The 16,900-nt window shown below is 43.8% G+C and overlaps 1 protein-coding gene across 1 annotated transcript in view; it reads left to right on the forward strand.

Annotated features, from left to right (window-relative positions):
* The window catches only part of LOC126456494 (ankyrin repeat and SAM domain-containing protein 4B), a 271,923-nt gene that overhangs the window by 63,142 nt on the left and 191,881 nt on the right, over window positions 1-16,900 (forward strand). The gene's annotated exons all lie outside the window — the stretch shown is intronic.

Raw genomic sequence — 16,900 nt, forward strand, 5'->3', positions numbered from 1 at the left:
CAGCAACCAATTTCGAATTATTTCAGAATGTGCATTAAATTACGAATTAACTGTTCAGAAAAAAACATGTTTCCATTCTATTGTGGCGGGGTGCTACAGCAACCAATTTCGAATTATTTCAGAATGTAAATAGTATTGGTGCGGATTTATTTAGTACCAGTGACACTTTTCACCCTTTTGAGGCATCATCAGATTGTGTAAAAGTAGCTGGACATGTAATTCATCCGTCGTAAAGCCATATAAAATGCAAAACGAGCGGAAAATTAACTGGATGTGTAATTCATTCGTCACAAAGGCATACAGGGTGTTTCCGTAAGAGCGTGAAAAACTTAACAAGGCATGGAGGATGCTCCACTGAAAAATTTGACGTAGGAACCTGGGGTCAGAGAAGGCGGCTTAAGGAGATAATAAGAATTAAATCACAGTAGTGTGTACTTTTTGCCGGTCGATGTGGCCGAGCAGTTCTAGGCGCTTCAGTCCGGAACCGCGCGCCTGCTACGGTCGCAGGTTCGAATCCTCCCTCGGGCATGGATGTGTGTGCTGTCCTTAAGTTAGTTACGTTTAAGTAGTTTCTAAGTCTAGGGGACTGATGACCTCAGATGTTAAGTCCCATAGTGCTTAGAGCCATTTCGACCATTTTTGTGTACTTTTTAGTTTACATTAGTTACAGTTAACTGCAAATACCATCACTGACACAATGAATGTACCATTTGTACTGTACCTTACAAAATGTGCTGAAAATGACGGCCTTCAACCTCAATGCAAGCAGGACATCGGCGAACAAGATTCTGACGCACCCTGACAAATATCCCTGGTGCGTTTCGAATCAAATCACAGGCACCTACTATTCTGGAAAGTAATTGCGTTTACGCATCCACTGGGGTCTCATATACAGGGTTATTACAAATGATTGAAGCGATTTCACAGCTCTACAATAACTTTATTATTTCAGATATTTTCACAATGCTTTTGCACACACATACAAAAACTCAAAAAGTTTTTTTAGGCATTCACAAATGTTCGATATGTTCCCCTTTAGTGATTCGGCAGACATCAAGCCGATAATCAAGTTCCTCCCACACTCGGTGCAGCATGTCCCCATCAATGAGTTCGAAAGCATCGTTGATGCGAGCTCGCAGTTCTGGCACGTTTCTTGGCAGAGGAGGTTTAAACACTGAATCTTTCACATAACCCCACAGAAAGAAATCTCATGGGGTTAAGTCGGGAGAGCGTGGAGGCCATGACATGAATTGCTGATCATGATCTCCACCACGACCGATCCATCGGTTTCCCAATCTCCTGTTTAAGAAATGCCGAACATCATGATGGAAGTGCGGTGGAGAACCATCCTGTTGAAAGATGAAGTCGGCGCTGTCGGTCTCCAGTTGTGGCATGAGCCAATTTTTTAGCATGTCCAGATACACGTGTCCTGTAACGTTTTTTTCGCAGAAGAAAAAGAGGCCGTAAACTGTAAACCGTGAGATTGCACAAAACACGTTAACTTTTGGTGAATTGCGAATTTGCTGCACGAATGCGTGAGGATTCTCTACCGCCCAGATTCGCACATTGTGTCTTTTCACTTCACCATTAAGAAAAAATGTTGCTTCATCACTGAAAACAAGTTTCGCACTGAACGCATCCTCTTCCATGAGCTGTTGCAACCGCGCCGAAAATTCAAAGCGTTTGACTTTGTCATCGGGTGTCTGGGCTTGTAGTAATTGTAAACGGTAAGGCTTGTGCTTTAGCCTTTTCCGTAAGATTTTCCAAACCGTCGGCTGTGGTACGTTTAGCTCCCTGCTTGCTTTATTCGTCGACTTCCGCGGGCTACGCGTGAAACTTGCCCGCACGCGTTCAACCGTTTCTTCGCTCACTGCAGGCCGACCCGTTGATTTCCTCTTACAGAGGCATCCAGAAGCTTTAAACTGCGCATACCATCGCCGAATGGAGTTAGCAGTTGGTGGATTTTTGTTGAACTTCGTCCTGAAGTGTCGTTGCACTGTTATGACTGACTGATGTGAGTGCATTTCAAGCACGACATACGCTTTCTCTGCCCCTGTCGCCATTTTGTCTCACTGCGCTCTCGAGCGCTCTGGCGGCAGAAACCTGAAGTGCGGCTTCAGCCGAACAAAACTTTATGAGTTTTTCTACGTATCTGTAGTGTGTCGTGACCATATGTCAATGAATGGAGCTACAGTGAATTTATGAAATCGCTTCAGTCATTTGTAATAGCCCTGTACAAGCGACTTTAGATATCTCTGTAGGAAATGCTAACGGGGATTGAGGTCAGATGACCTCGCAGGCCTTGGAATAGCACCTCCCCTTCCAATCCAGCGACCAGGAAATACTTCCTATTAATCAGGCTCGTCCTCCTCGTTTCGTTGCAGGAAATGAAGAATGTACATGTAAATAAACAGCATGTTAGTTGTAAATAAGGTGGAAAACAATAATGCTAGACAAATCGGAAGACAAGTTTACTTCCATATCTCCGTAAGCTGGCTTCTCCGACCCCGGGATCCCTACCTCAAATTGTTTACTGGAGCATTCTCTATATCCTGAAAGACACATAATGCTATGCATCTCGTACCTCTAAGTATCGTTTACGTATTTTATTTTGTAACAATAATAATTTCAGTCAATTGTTCTCGCCTGCACAACCAACAGCATCACGTCATTCTCAAAGAATGCAGTGTGATGACTGACGCATTGCAGTATAATTCATTTCTTCATCAATCCGCTTCGGGCCGAACCTTCGCGTTGGCCATTGTCAAGTTGCCACCATCGTACATGTTGGTACTCTTTTTCCCTGTCTGGTTGAAGTACTACGTGGCAGCCCATGCACTTGAATCAGTTTTACAGACGTATTGATACAAGGATTATCTCCCAAGTGTACCCGAATTCCATCAGTCAGCAAATATTTTTTCTTACGTTGCCCTAGCCTAATCACCTTGCGGGGAGAAACTAAAAGGCGCGTGTACGGCCGATATATGCGACCCTTCACAATGTTTGGATTAATTGGAGCCATTCTGTCTGGGTGTGGCAAATTTCACAAACGTTAGTGTTAATTCATTCTATTCTTGGAGACAAAGCATTTAAAATTCACTCGGCTATACTCGGAAATCATGACGTGCGTTTACCGTAAAAAATTGGGTTGCGAGTTATTTCTATCTTGTGATGTAGCCAGAATTGCCGTACGTCAGCTTTGTGTCGGATAAGATAAATGTAATCCTCGTCAGAGTCGTATATAGCAGCTGTGCATTAGACGATTATACTAATGCCAGCTCATTCCTTGTTTACTGAATTGTTGTCGCTGAGCTTGGGTATGATGACGCCACAGCAGAATTTCGTCATTACGTTATAACAGAGCGTATCTGCTATTTTTCTTGCTGTCGGAAAACTAATTGGCTTATTGCAAAACATCTGGCGGTACTGTTTCAGCTACATGCGCTGGATAGCCAGAACATCTTCACCAATTATCTATCGCGGAAGGGAGTATGTGGAGATTACTTGGAGAGCACGGGACGCGGTCTGATAGGTTCATAGCAGGTGGCTGAGGTACAGGAAACCTTTCGTTCGCATCTTTGCGCAGAGTACGTGGCAAGCTGTTGATATTAGCGACACTGCCAACGGCTAAATTGTAGTGACGCAGCAGCTGGAACCAACAGCCGCGGAGATGGCGATGTTCACGCGACCATCGAATCCTGCCGTCATTAGCGTACTTAAAAATTCGACGAATGACGATGAGGTCACTAGCAGATATCTGTACGTTCTTCGTCTTCTTCTTTTGTTCACAATCCGTAGATATACCAAATAAATTAACAAACGACGGAGCTGATCCTCTTTGGTACACAAAACGGGTTAGAACACTGTTGCAGAAACAACGAAACAAACATGCCAAATTTAAACTGACGCAAAATCCCAAAGATTGGCGACATTTTACAGAAGCTCGAAATTTAGCGCGGACTTCAATGCGAGATGCTTATAACAGTTTCCACAACGAAACTTTGTCTCGAAACCTCGCAGAATATCCAAAGAGATTCTGGTCGTATGGGAAGTGTATTAGCGCCAAGAAACAATCAATGCCTTCTCTGCCCGATAGCAATGGAGATACTATCGAAGACAGTGCTGCGAAAACAGAGTTACTAAACACAGCCTTCCGAAATGCCTTCACAAAAAAAAAAAGGAATTAAATATTCCAGAATTCGAATCGAGAACAGCTGCCAACATGAGTAACGTAGAAGTAAATATCCTCGGAGTAGTGAAGCAACTAACATCATTTAATAAAAGAAGTCCTCTGGTCCAGACTGTATACCAATTAGGTTCCTTTCGGAGGATGCTGATGCATTAAGCTCATTGCGTAACAATCATACACAACCGTTCGCTCGACGAAAGATCCTTACCTAAAGACTGGAAAGTTGCACAGATCACACCAATATTCAAGAAAGTTAGTAGGAGTAATCCACTAAATTACAGGCTCATATCGTCAACTTCGATTTGCAGCAGGATTCTGGAACATATATTGTGTTCGAACATTATGAATTACCTCGAAGAAAACGGTCTATTGACACACAGTCAACATGGGTTCAGAAAACATCGATCCTGTGAAACACAACTAGTTCTTTATTCACATGAAGTGTTGAGTGCTATCGACAAGGGATTTCAGATCGATTCCGTATTTCTGGATTTCCGGAAGGCTTCTGACACTTACCACACAAGCGGCTCGTAGTGAAATTGCGTGCTTATGGAATATCGTCTCAGTTATGTGACTGGATTTGTGATTTTCCTGTCAGAGAGGTCACAGTTCGTAGTAACTGACGGAAAGTCATCGAGTAAAACAGAAGTGATCTCTGGCGTTCCCCAAGTTAGTGTTACAGGCCCTTTGCTGTTCCTTATCTATATAAACGATTTGGGAGACAATCTGAGCAGCCGTCTTCGGTTGTTTGCAGATGACGCTGTCGTTTATCGACTAATAAAGTCATCAGAAGATTAAAACAAACTGCAAAACAATTTAGAAAAGATATCTGAATGGTGCGAAAGTGGCAGTTGACCCTAAATAATGAAAAGTGTGAGGTCATCCACATGAGTGCTAAAAGGAACTCGTTAAACTTCGGTTACACGATAAATCAGTCTAATCCAAAAGCCGTAAATTCAACTAAATACCTATGTATTACAATTACGAACAACTTAAATTGGAAGGAACACACAGAAACACTACGCTTGTCCGTCCTCTTTTAGAATACTGCTGCGCGGTGTGGGATCCTTACCAGATGGGACTGACGGAGTACATCGAAAAAGTTCAAAGAAAGGCAGCACGTTTTTTATTATCGTGAAATATGGGAGAGAGTGTCACAGAAATGATACAGGATTTGGGCTGGACATCATTAAAAGAAAGGCGCTTTTCGTTGCGACGGAATCTTCTCACGGTATTCCAATCACCAACTTTCTCCTCCGAGTGCGAAAATATTTTGTTGACACCGACCTACATAGGGAGGAACGATCACCAAGATAATACACTCCTGGAAATGGAAAAAAGAACACATTGACACCGGTGTGTCAGACCCACCATACTTGCTCCGGACACTGCGAGAGGGCTGTACAAGCAATGATCACATGCACGGCACAGCGGACACACCAGGAACTGCGGTGTTGGCCGTCGAATGGCGCTAGCTGCGCAGCATTTGTGCACCGCCGCCGTCAGTGTCAGCCAGTTTGCCGTGGCATACGGAGCTCCATCGCAGTCTTTAACACTGGCAGCACGCCGCGACAGCGTGGACGTGAACCGTATGTGCAGTTGACGGACTTTGAGCGAGGGCGTATAGTGGGCATGCGGGAGGCCGGGTGGACGTAACGCCGAATTGCTCAACACGTGGGGCGTGAGGTCTCCACAGTACATCGATGTTGTCGCCAGTGGTCGGCGGAAGGTGCACGTGCCCGTCGACCTGGGACCGGACCGCAGCGACGCACGGATGCACGCCAAGACCGTAGGATCCTACGCAGTGCCGTAGGGGACCGCACCGCCACTTCCCAGCAAATTAGGGACACTGTTGCTCCTGGGGTATCGGCGAGGACCATTCGCAACCGTCTCCATGAAGCTGGGCTACGGTCCCGCACACCATTAGGCCGTCTTCCGCTCACGCCCCAACATCGTGCAGCCCGCCTCCAGTGGTGTCGCGACAGGCGTGAATGGAGGGACGAATGGAGACGTGTCGTCTTCAGCGATGAGAGTCGCTTCTGCCTTGGTGCCAATGATGGTCGTATGCGTGTTTGGCGCCGTGCAGGTGAGCGCCACAATCAGGACTGCATACAACCGAGGCACACAGGGCCAACACACGGCATCATGGTGTGGGGAGCGATCTCCTACACTGGCCGTACACCACTGGTGATCGTCGAGGGGACACTGAATAGTGCACGGTACATACAAACCGTCATCGAACCCATCGTTCTACCATTCCTAGACCGGCGAGGGAACTTGCTGTTCCAACAGGACAATGCACGTCCGCATGTATCCCGTGCCACCCAACGTGCTCTAGAAGGTGTAAGTCAACTACCCTGGCCAGCAAGATCTCCGGATCTGTCCCCCATTGAGCATGTTTGGGACTGGATGAAGCGTTGTCTCACGCGGTCTGCACGTCCAGCACGAACGCTGGTCCAACTGAGGCGCCAGGTGGAAATGGCATGGCAAGCCGTTCCACAGGACTACATCCAGCATCTCTACGATCGTCTCCATGGGAGAATAGCAGCCTGCATTGCTGCGAAAGGTGGATATACACTGTACTAGTGCCGACATTGTGCATGCTCTGTTGCCTGTGTGTATGTGCCTGTGGTTCTGTCAGTGTGATCATGTGATGTATCTGACCCCAGGAATGTGTCAATAAAGTTTCCCCTTCCTGGGACAATGAATTCACGGTGTTCTTATTTCAATTTCCAGGAGTGTATAAGGGAAATCAGAGCTCGTACGGAAAGATATAGGTGTTCATTCTTCCCGCGCGCTATACGAGATTGGAATAATAGAGAAATGTGAAGGTGGTTCGATGAACCCTCTGGCAGGCACTTATATGTGATTTGCAGAGTATCCATGTAGATGTAGATGTAGATGACAGCAGTTCTCGTTTTCCATTTTTCCCTGTCTTCTGCAAGTCTCTTCAGTTTTACGAGTAAGTAAGTTATCAGTTTCGGATTTTATTTTATCTGCCGATGTACTGAAGCTTTGGTCTTCCGCGTACGCTCTTCCCAGGTACTTTTCCTTCTATTAACTTCAAAACGAAGAAGCAATATCTGATAGGCATTCAGCCTACCGTTCCTTCCGCTCCTTGATAGTCTTTCACAACGATCTTTTCTCTCCCATGTTGTTGAAGACCTCTCAGTGGTCATTCTCTCCGTCCATGAGATCTTCAGGTCTTTTCGCCAGGACGATGCCTCAGATGTAGGGCTGGGCAAATGATACGCACGAACAGGCTCGAAACTTCCCAATACTCTGCAAATCGATACAGCATCGAGTTTGTTCGAACCATCGCGTGACATTTGGCTCGCGCGGCGGGAATGCAAGGGATACGCAATGATACGCAAGTAAGTACGAAATAGACACAACAATAAGCTATGGCTCTGCATAAAATTTTACAGTTTCGTGAATCGCAGGACGAAATAGCATTAAACACGTTCACTGCGCAAACTCCTGTTGTGTATGAACAAATTCACAATACGCGTTCTCATAGAGTACCGGTATATATGACACACAAAATTTTTTGCTGATTCTTAAGTAAAGGCAACAGACAAAAACGAAAATGTTGTCCTCTAAAAAATACCACTTGACTGAACCCAGTATAATATTTTATTTGTTTATGAGAAGCGTTAATAATTTTAAAGTAGGCAGGAAAATAGCAATTATGTCCCTGTTCACATATTAAAATAACAGTCAAAAACGTTACCACATTATAATCTGTTTGACGGCAACATTCAGATGAAACAATCAAGACAATTAATCAAGAATTAAGTGCCGAAGAAACGAATTATATCGCAATAAAGTGACTGTAATGTTTACCGCTAGAAAGAATTACAGCGGTAAGACCCGTCTTGGAGATGGCACCATCAGACGTAACTAGATCACGAGACGAGCGGAAGGACGATAATTGGACAGAATCGTGATTGCAATCCTTTATTTGTTTATTAGTTGTCGTTATTACGCATGATCTCCACCCTAGAAGGTATTTCAGTCCGTGTTTCAATTTTTTTTGTATTAAAACCCACAATACATTAAAAACGCTAAGACAGGTCGTTTTGACAGTACCAACAAAACTCATTAGATCGCAATCCGATCAAGAGATCGGACACAACCCGAAATTTTCCGAACTGTGAAGTAAACTGTTCGGAAGTTAGAGTCGTGTTCAAACACACCCCTACTCAGAAGTCCTTAGTCTCTTCCTCTCTGGCTCCGAGCCGACTATAGATGTAAATTGGCCAAGCATGTTGGTATAGTATGCAACCAGTGGCTTTTTTAAATTTTGGTACGGATTTTATTATACGACTATTTGTTTTTAAAGCCCTGGCCCCTGCATTTGATGATGGCCAGACGGTGGTGTGTCTGGTATGAAACTAAGTGCAGCTAAATACTGTGTGTGTGTTTTTAAGCTGCCAAAATGTACGTTCATTGATATCATTAGTCGATTACTGCTCATTGCTAAGTGTCATGACCTCATCTTGTATTCATTTCTTAAGTAATTGAATTCTTGATTAGACGTATCCATCCACAGCGTACTTCAGCTCTCCTTCACGTAATGCGAAGAGGTAGATCGGTAAGTTTCTTCACCTGATCCAAGCGTCTACTTGCTGCTGTTCCTCTCGGTCTTCTGCCCGATTTAACGTTGCAAAACCACGTTTTCTCCATTATCCCCTTCTCTTCTGGAAGTATTTGTGACTGACACGGGAAAATAAGCCCCAGAGATTCTAAGTTCTTCTATAAGGAAGCATTGGTTCTTCTTTCTGCCCACGGTAGTGGAACATCTTTCGCCAACACCACATCTCGACGGCATTATTTCGGCTTTTGACAATAGCTCTCACGCTCCATGTCTCGCAGACGTTCAAGAACACTGGGAACACCAATTCCATCACTCGGATCTTTGTATATTTTCCGATTCTGCCAGATCTTAGTGAGTTTGACCATTGTGGCCCGGCCAAGGACGATCCATCGTTTTAATTACGTAGCATACTTTCCTGTGTTATTGATCAGAGATTCTAGATATACATCACCGTTCACTTCTTCCAGATCCTTTAACCCATTACTGGCTATTGTCCCTTTTTTCGGACGCGTATATTTTACTTATTTCTACGTAAACAATGGAGCTTTTAGCCTTTATTGTTGCACCTGTAGGTTCAACTAACTGCTATAATGCCTGTAAATGTAAAATAAATAACTTTTATCTAAGTACTTCACGTCAGGAAAATTAAAAACTTGCCGATTTTTCGTTCTCGCACTTGGCAGCACTGTATGTCTGCTGGTAGCTCCTGGACGACAATGAGCTGTGATTTAGTTGTCTGGGCGTGTTAGTTATGTACATATGGATATCGATGTAAGATTAAGTATACTTCAGATTTTTTCAAGTAAGTGCAATATCGATATATTTTATGCGTCCCACCAATGGGACAATGGCATGTTACACTATCATTTATTGTTTATGTGCCCTATTCTTGTATACACGTATTATACAGAGAAGAATTGCATTCTACGTTCTTTATATCTGCTTTTTTCATGTTCTATTCGAATTTTAAGATTCCAACGGGATAAATACATGCCGGGTGGACTTACACTTGTGGAAATTCTAGCAGAACAAGAGAACCATCAAGAGAGTGACGATGAAGATAAAGACGTAGAACTGGCGATTATTCGAGCCGATGCAGATGTAATAACAGATTAAGAAGACATTGACGAAAATGTACTGAACAATGAGTCTGTTGTACAAGATGTAGCCGGTACTTTAGAGAGAAGCTCTCACTTTTGGATGTCTGACAGAGAATAGTGATGTTTTACCTACCAAAGGAAACAGGATCAGTACCAAAACGCAGAGGACCACAAGGATGCAAATTGATGGGAGGACGGGTGAGCACAGATGTACGACTAAATCCAGGAAATCATTTCATTGTGCCAAGTAAAACACAGAAGAGAGTAAAACACAGAAGAGATGTGCTTACTGTAAGAAAAAAAACAACGAAAATTTGTGATAGGTGCAATGTTGGAGTACACAACAAGTGTTTTGCTTCATTTCATACTGAATAGACATTCAATATTATTAAAAAATTCTTTATTTGTTGTTTGTGTTGTTTCTTACAATATTATGCGTGGAGAATAAGGTTGTGAATTTGGATAGCGCATTTGCCCAATGTCCCAAAAATGGGACGGTCTGTAGTTTTTGTTCTACTAAACTGAAAATTTTCAAAACAACCTTTTATTCAATTACTCACTCAATGTAACGTATTTATGTATAAAAGTTTGCAAAAAATGATCCGATAGAGTTTTGGCCAGTAATGGGTTAAGCAACCTGTCACTTGCCGATTAATAACGATTAGTTTGATCTTTTTCATGTTCATCTCTAGATCGCAATTTAAAGTAAAAGTCTTCCTCACTTCGTGGAATGACACTAGTGTCATCAGCAAAGCATAGATCGTTGATTTTCCATCTCAGCCATCCAGTGCGCACCTGACGACGTACTCTGCATGGATGTTATAAACTGATGAACCAAAACATTATGACCTCCTGTTTAATAGCTTGTTTGTCAGTCTTTGGGACGATATACCTCACTTATTCTGCGTCTCAGAGATCCGGAGGTTTATTGGTAGGTTTGCGGAGGTGTGTAGCATTAGATGACTATGCACAGGTCATGTAATTCCCGTAAATGACGGGCCGCTGATATGCGTACGCTTTGATGGCGCCTGACATCGACCCAGATGGGTCGCGTAGGACTTACATCAGGCGACTTTGGTCGCCGATACAGCAACGTGAGTTCGCTATAATTCTCCTCAAACCACTGTAGCAAGGTTCTGGCTCCGAGATACGGACAATTATACTGCTGAAACATGACATCGCCGTCAGGGGAGACTTCAAGCGTGAAGGGATGCAGGTGGCTCAAAAATGGCTCTGAGAACTATGGGACTTAACATCTTAGGCCATCAGTCCCCTAGCACTTAGAACTACTTAAACCTAACTAACCTAAGGACATCACACACATTCATACCCGAAGCAGGATTCGAACCTGCGACCGTAGCAGTCGCGCGGTTCCGGACTGAAGCGCCTAGAACCGCTCGGCCACCGGGCCGGCGATGCAGCTGGTTCGCATCTGTCAGTTTGTCTTCGATTATTACCACTGATCCCATGTAACCGCAGAAGAGTGTCTCGCATAGCATAATAATGCTCCCACCAGACTGCGTGCAGCCGCGCTGCAAGTTTCGAGCCATCGCTCACCTCGATGACGGCGTTTGTGGAGACATCCAGAGATCTAGTGTATCAAAAAATGTGATTCGTCAGAAGAGCAGACACGTTTCCATCGTTCGACGGTCGAATCCCTATATTCCCGTGCCCACTGCAATCGTAATTGATGATTTCGTTAGGTCAACATGTGAACACGTAGGGGCGGTCTGCTGCGGAGCTCCATGCGCAACAATGTACTGATAAACACTTGTGCGTGCAACAGCACTGTGCTCTTTCGGCAGCGATGCCACAGATCACCATCTATCCTACTTTACAGAGCAGACAATCCTCAGAACTCTACGTTTTGTGAAGATTCGTGGACGTCCATTTAGCGCCCATAGGTAGTTTCACTGTCCTCCCTCTTTCCGTAGACGCTCACGATAGTAGCACGTGAACATTCAAAAAGCTTCGCAGTTTTCGAGATACTCGTTCACAGGCTCCGCGCAATAATAACCTGTCCTTTATCAAAGGTGCTTGATGTATTTTTCCATTTTCAGCCCAAGTCTTTGCTGGGGTGATCCCCCGTTTCTGCCTGCTGCACTTCCATAGGGCATGCGAAACCACGATACGGCATCCAACGTCGCAGTGGGCAGTAATGTTTTGGCTTATCAGTGTAGAGCTGAGGTGACAGTATACAACCTTGTCTGACTTCTTTTGTCACGTGAAAAATTCCGAGTATTCACCGTCCACCTTTATGGCTGCAGTACGACTTTTATGAAGACTTTTTATCAGAATGAGTTTTTCATGAACACCACGACCCTAGGGTCTAGCTGTACATTGTTCAGATAGCGTTCCTGTAATACGATTTCTTCATGTTGAAGATTTCCGCCTGATTTCACGCAGCCCACGTAAAGTAACTGACATGAGTGACTGCAAAGTGTGGCAATGGAGCAGGAATTTCGATGCAGGACGTATAGACGTTCATGGAGCAGTCGGTCAGGGAGGGAAGCGAGTGTCAATCGATGACGGTAACTGAAGAAAACTTCACAAGCCAAGATCGCTAAAAGTTTATTGTATGGCCGGTTTGGACAGAGTATGCTATCAACATCGGATCTTATGCTTTTGAATTTTTACAACATATTATCCATCACTGTTACAAACATAACATCCGTTGATGACAGCATAGCTCTGTCGAAACCGGTCATCTAATAAAAATTTTAGCGATCTTGGCGTGTGAAGTTTTCTTCAGTATCCATACACTGCAGATAGCCGCCACACTGAACATGACAGGAATATACAGGGTGGCCCACTCAAACGTTTCAGCGCAGATATCTATGGAACAACAATAGATACTGAGAAACTATTTTTCGCGCGTGAGAATCTAAGGCAGGGGTTCATGAAAGTAAATACTATGAGACATTCTACAACATAAGGAAATATTGTTCAAAATGGCTCTGAGCACTATGGGACTTAACTTCTGTGGTCATCAGTCCCCTAGAACTTAGAACTACTTAAACCTAACTAACTTAAGGACATCACACACATCCATGCCCGAAGCAGGATTCGAACCTGCGACCGTAGCGGTCACGCGGTTCCAGACTGAAGCGCCTTTAACCGCACGGCCACACCGGCCGGCACAAATATTGTTTCCAACACAAGCTTGTGTTTTTTTTTTTTTTAATGGAACCCAGTACTATTTCTTAAGCAATCAATAACGTGAAAAATCGCAAAAAGAAAGGCATTGGTTGCATCTTAATATATCGATTACATACAGATGAACTGCAAAGCCAAGTCGAAGCTTTAAATAAAGGGAACGCGCCGCTAATGCACATCCCGAGACGCAATCGTGAGCCCAACGTTGCCCGTAATCGCGATGTAATTGACATACTACGATGTGACAGATGCTGTATTTATTGCTATTTACTAGAAACAATTCAAATGTCCGGTCACACCCAATGAAAAATAAGGATAGGGTTTACTCGCTCGTGCATTATTAATCTTCACTATAATACTAGAATGAATATAACGGTACCGAAATGCCAGAGTAAACACAATTAATGGCTGCCCAAGGATCTACGAGTAATAGAGAGGTAAATGTTAGCTGTATGAGGGTGAGTCAAATGAAAACCTTAAATATTTTTTTACATATTATTTATTGTCCAGAAGTGGTACAAAGCTGTATCAGTTTTCAACATAATCTCCCCCACGCTCAATGCAAGTCCTCCAGCGCTTACAAAGTGCATAAATCCCTTTAGAAAAAATTCTTTTGGTAGTCCGCGCAACCATTCATGCACCGCGTGGCGTACCTCTTCATCAGAACGGAACTTCTTTCCTTCCATTGGTCCAAACATATGGAAATCACTTGGGGCAAGGTCTGGTGAGTATGGTGGATGAGGAAAACACTCAAAATGCAGGTCTGTGATTGTTGCAACTGTTGTACGGGCAGTGTGGGGCCTTGCATTGTCATGTTGCAAAAGGACACCTGCTGACAGCAATCCACGTCGCTTTGATTTCATTGCAGGCCACAGATGACTTTTTAGGAGATCTGTGTATGATGCACTGGGGACAGTGCTCCCTCTAGACATGTAATGCTCCAAAACAACGCCTTTTTCGTCCCAAAAGAGAGCCACCATAACCTTCCCTGTTGATGGTTGTGTTCGAAACTTCTTTGGTTTTGGTGATGAGGAATGGCGCCATTCCTTGCTCGCTCTCTTCGTTTCCGGTTGGTGGAAGTAAACCCAGGTTTCGTCCCCAGTAACGATTCTTGCAAGGAAGCCATCACCTTCTCATTCAAAGTTCTTCACAAGCAACAACAAGTCGTTCTCTCATTTCAGGAGTCAGCTGCCGTGGCACCCATCTTGCAGACACTTTGTGAAACTGAAGCACATCACGGACAATGTGGTGTGCTGACCCATGACTAATCTGTAAACATGCTGCAATGTCATTCAATGTCACTCGGCAGTTTTCCTTCACTATGGCTTCAACTGCTGCAATTTTATGTGGAGTCACAACTCGTTGTGCCTGACCTGGACGAGGAGCATCTTCCACTGAAGTCACACCATTTGCGAACTTCCTACTCCATTCGTAGACTTGCTGCTGTGACAAACACGCATCACCGTACTGAACCTTCATTCGTCGATGAATTTCAAAAGGTTTCACACCTTCACTACGCGGAAACCGATAACAGAACGCTGTTCTTCCCTGGTGCAAGTGGGGCGGCCATCTTTATACTGATACTGCGACGGTATGTGTGCATCTGCACTGTAGCCACCTACAGGCCGTTCTGCACGCTGTTTGTAGCACGCTTACCAACTTACAGGATAACGGCGCGAAATTTCGATTTGTTATTAGAAATTTAAGGTTTTCATTTGACTCACCCTCGTACGTACATGTACGTCAGTTACATAATTGTACATGATACATACAAGACATGTCACTGAACATTTTTGACGATTGCATTAGAATTGAACTTTTCCACAAGGCGAAACGGTTACAGAAATCCATCGATTTAGGAATTGTTGGTGTAGTACACTGACCGATACTGTTCCGTAGTGTGTACGTAGATAAATAACACAGGCAAGAGGGCAACAGTTATGTACGTATCAATGCCTGTGTTAGGAAACTCTAGTATTACTTTCCGCCCTCGTGATAACAGTGAAAGTAAGATTACGTACGTCAATCACATCGCGATTATGAGCAACGTAGGGTTCACGCTTGCATCTCGCGATCTGCAATAGCACCGCGTTTCGTTTATTTCAAGCACCAGTTAGCTTTGCAATTTCTCGGGATGTCCCTGACGTACAGCTACGTAACCAACGCCATCCTTTTTTGTGAGTTTCCAAAACATTAACTGTGTAAAAATTAACAGGGGGTGTCCATTAAAAAAAACGTAAGTTTGTCTTGAAAATAATATTTGCTTACATTTTAGAATGTCTCATAGCGTTTACTTTCATGAGCCCCTCCCTTAAATTCACACGCGCGAAAGTCGTTTTTCAATATCTAATATTGTTCCAGAGATATCTGCACCGAAACGTTTAAGTGAAAATGGCCCTGAGCACTGTAGGACTTAACTTCTGAGGTCATCAGTCCCCTAGAACTTAGAACTACTTAAACCTAACTAACCAAAGGACATCACACACATCCATGCCCGAGGCTGGAATCGATCCTGCTACCGTAGCGGTCGCGCCGCTCCAGTCTGTAGCGCCTAGAACCGCTCGGCCACTCAGGCCGGCAAACGTTTAAGTGAGCCACCCTGCATATCAACCGATGATCTTGTCCAGTGAGTGAATCAGGCGATTCGAGAAAATCGTATATGATGGGCAATTCAGAACAAACGATAAGAAATGTTGTCGTCTGTCATTGATCTTCATAAAGAAACACGGCCGCACATAGCAGCTGCAATTAAGACGTTCCGGCAGCGTTTTCTGTGGGAAGTGTTTAATCACACACCATTCAGCCTCGACTTGGCTCCCTCTAATTTTCATCTCGTTGCTCACATGAACTGCTGGCTATGATGACAGGTTTGGCACACACGACGAGCCGCAGGCCAGTGGAGAGAATTGGCTGCTGCCTTCAGTGGCGAGGGCACTGGAAACTTCATACACCGTTATGATATATGTTGAAACCTTCCCGTCTCCTCTATACCTTTTGTGTTATTGATAACCTTCCCTTTTACAATAAACTATGTAACCTTCCCTTAGGATTTCCCACGCCCGGGTTCCCGGGTTCGATTCCCGGCGGGGTCAGGAATTTTCTCTGCCTCGTGATGGCTGGGTGTTGTGTGCTGTCCTTAGGTTAGTTAGGTTTAAGTAGTTCTAAGTTCTAGGGGACTTATGACCACAGCAGTTGAGTCCCATAGTGCTCAGAGCCATTTGAACCTTAGGATTTCTATCTCTTGCTTGATAATAACAAATAAAATCTTCCCTTCGAAATTTATTCTCTTTCTCAATCTTCGCATACAAATTTAATTGCTGCTTATTAAAAGTGATTTTCTGATTATTTCGACAAAACATAGAATGTATCGTCGTCGTGGCCCTCAGTCGTTATCTGCAATAACCCAAAACTGTTCCTTACCTTTTTTTACTGTTACTGGATCGCCATCTGACTGCTACATCGAACTGCGACATGAATATACGTACTCTGGTTTACTATACTCTATTAACTGCTGGTGGGCTGTCATAGTAAGTGGCTGTATTTATTAGCAAAGCTGACGTTATTCTTTATTAGCAACGCTGACGTTATTCTTTATTTAATTTGACTGAAGTTACGTAATTCATAGTTACACTTTTTCTTGACAACAATAAAATTTTTGCAAAGTTTTATGTTGATGGTTTTTGGGATGGATTATAATCAGTAATGCAACATTGCTGGCAAAATTTAATTGTATTCCGAAAACGCTTCAAATATTTACTCTTGGTAATGAAATGATTTTACAAACGTTCAAATGGGACTTACTTTTTACAATAATCTTACAACTAGCATTGCGCAAACATACCTTCAGTAGTCTTG

The sequence above is a fragment of the Schistocerca serialis genome, chromosome 2, assembly GCF_023864345.2.
Source record: "Schistocerca serialis cubense isolate TAMUIC-IGC-003099 chromosome 2, iqSchSeri2.2, whole genome shotgun sequence".
Classification (NCBI taxonomy): Eukaryota; Metazoa; Arthropoda; class Insecta; order Orthoptera; family Acrididae; genus Schistocerca; species Schistocerca serialis.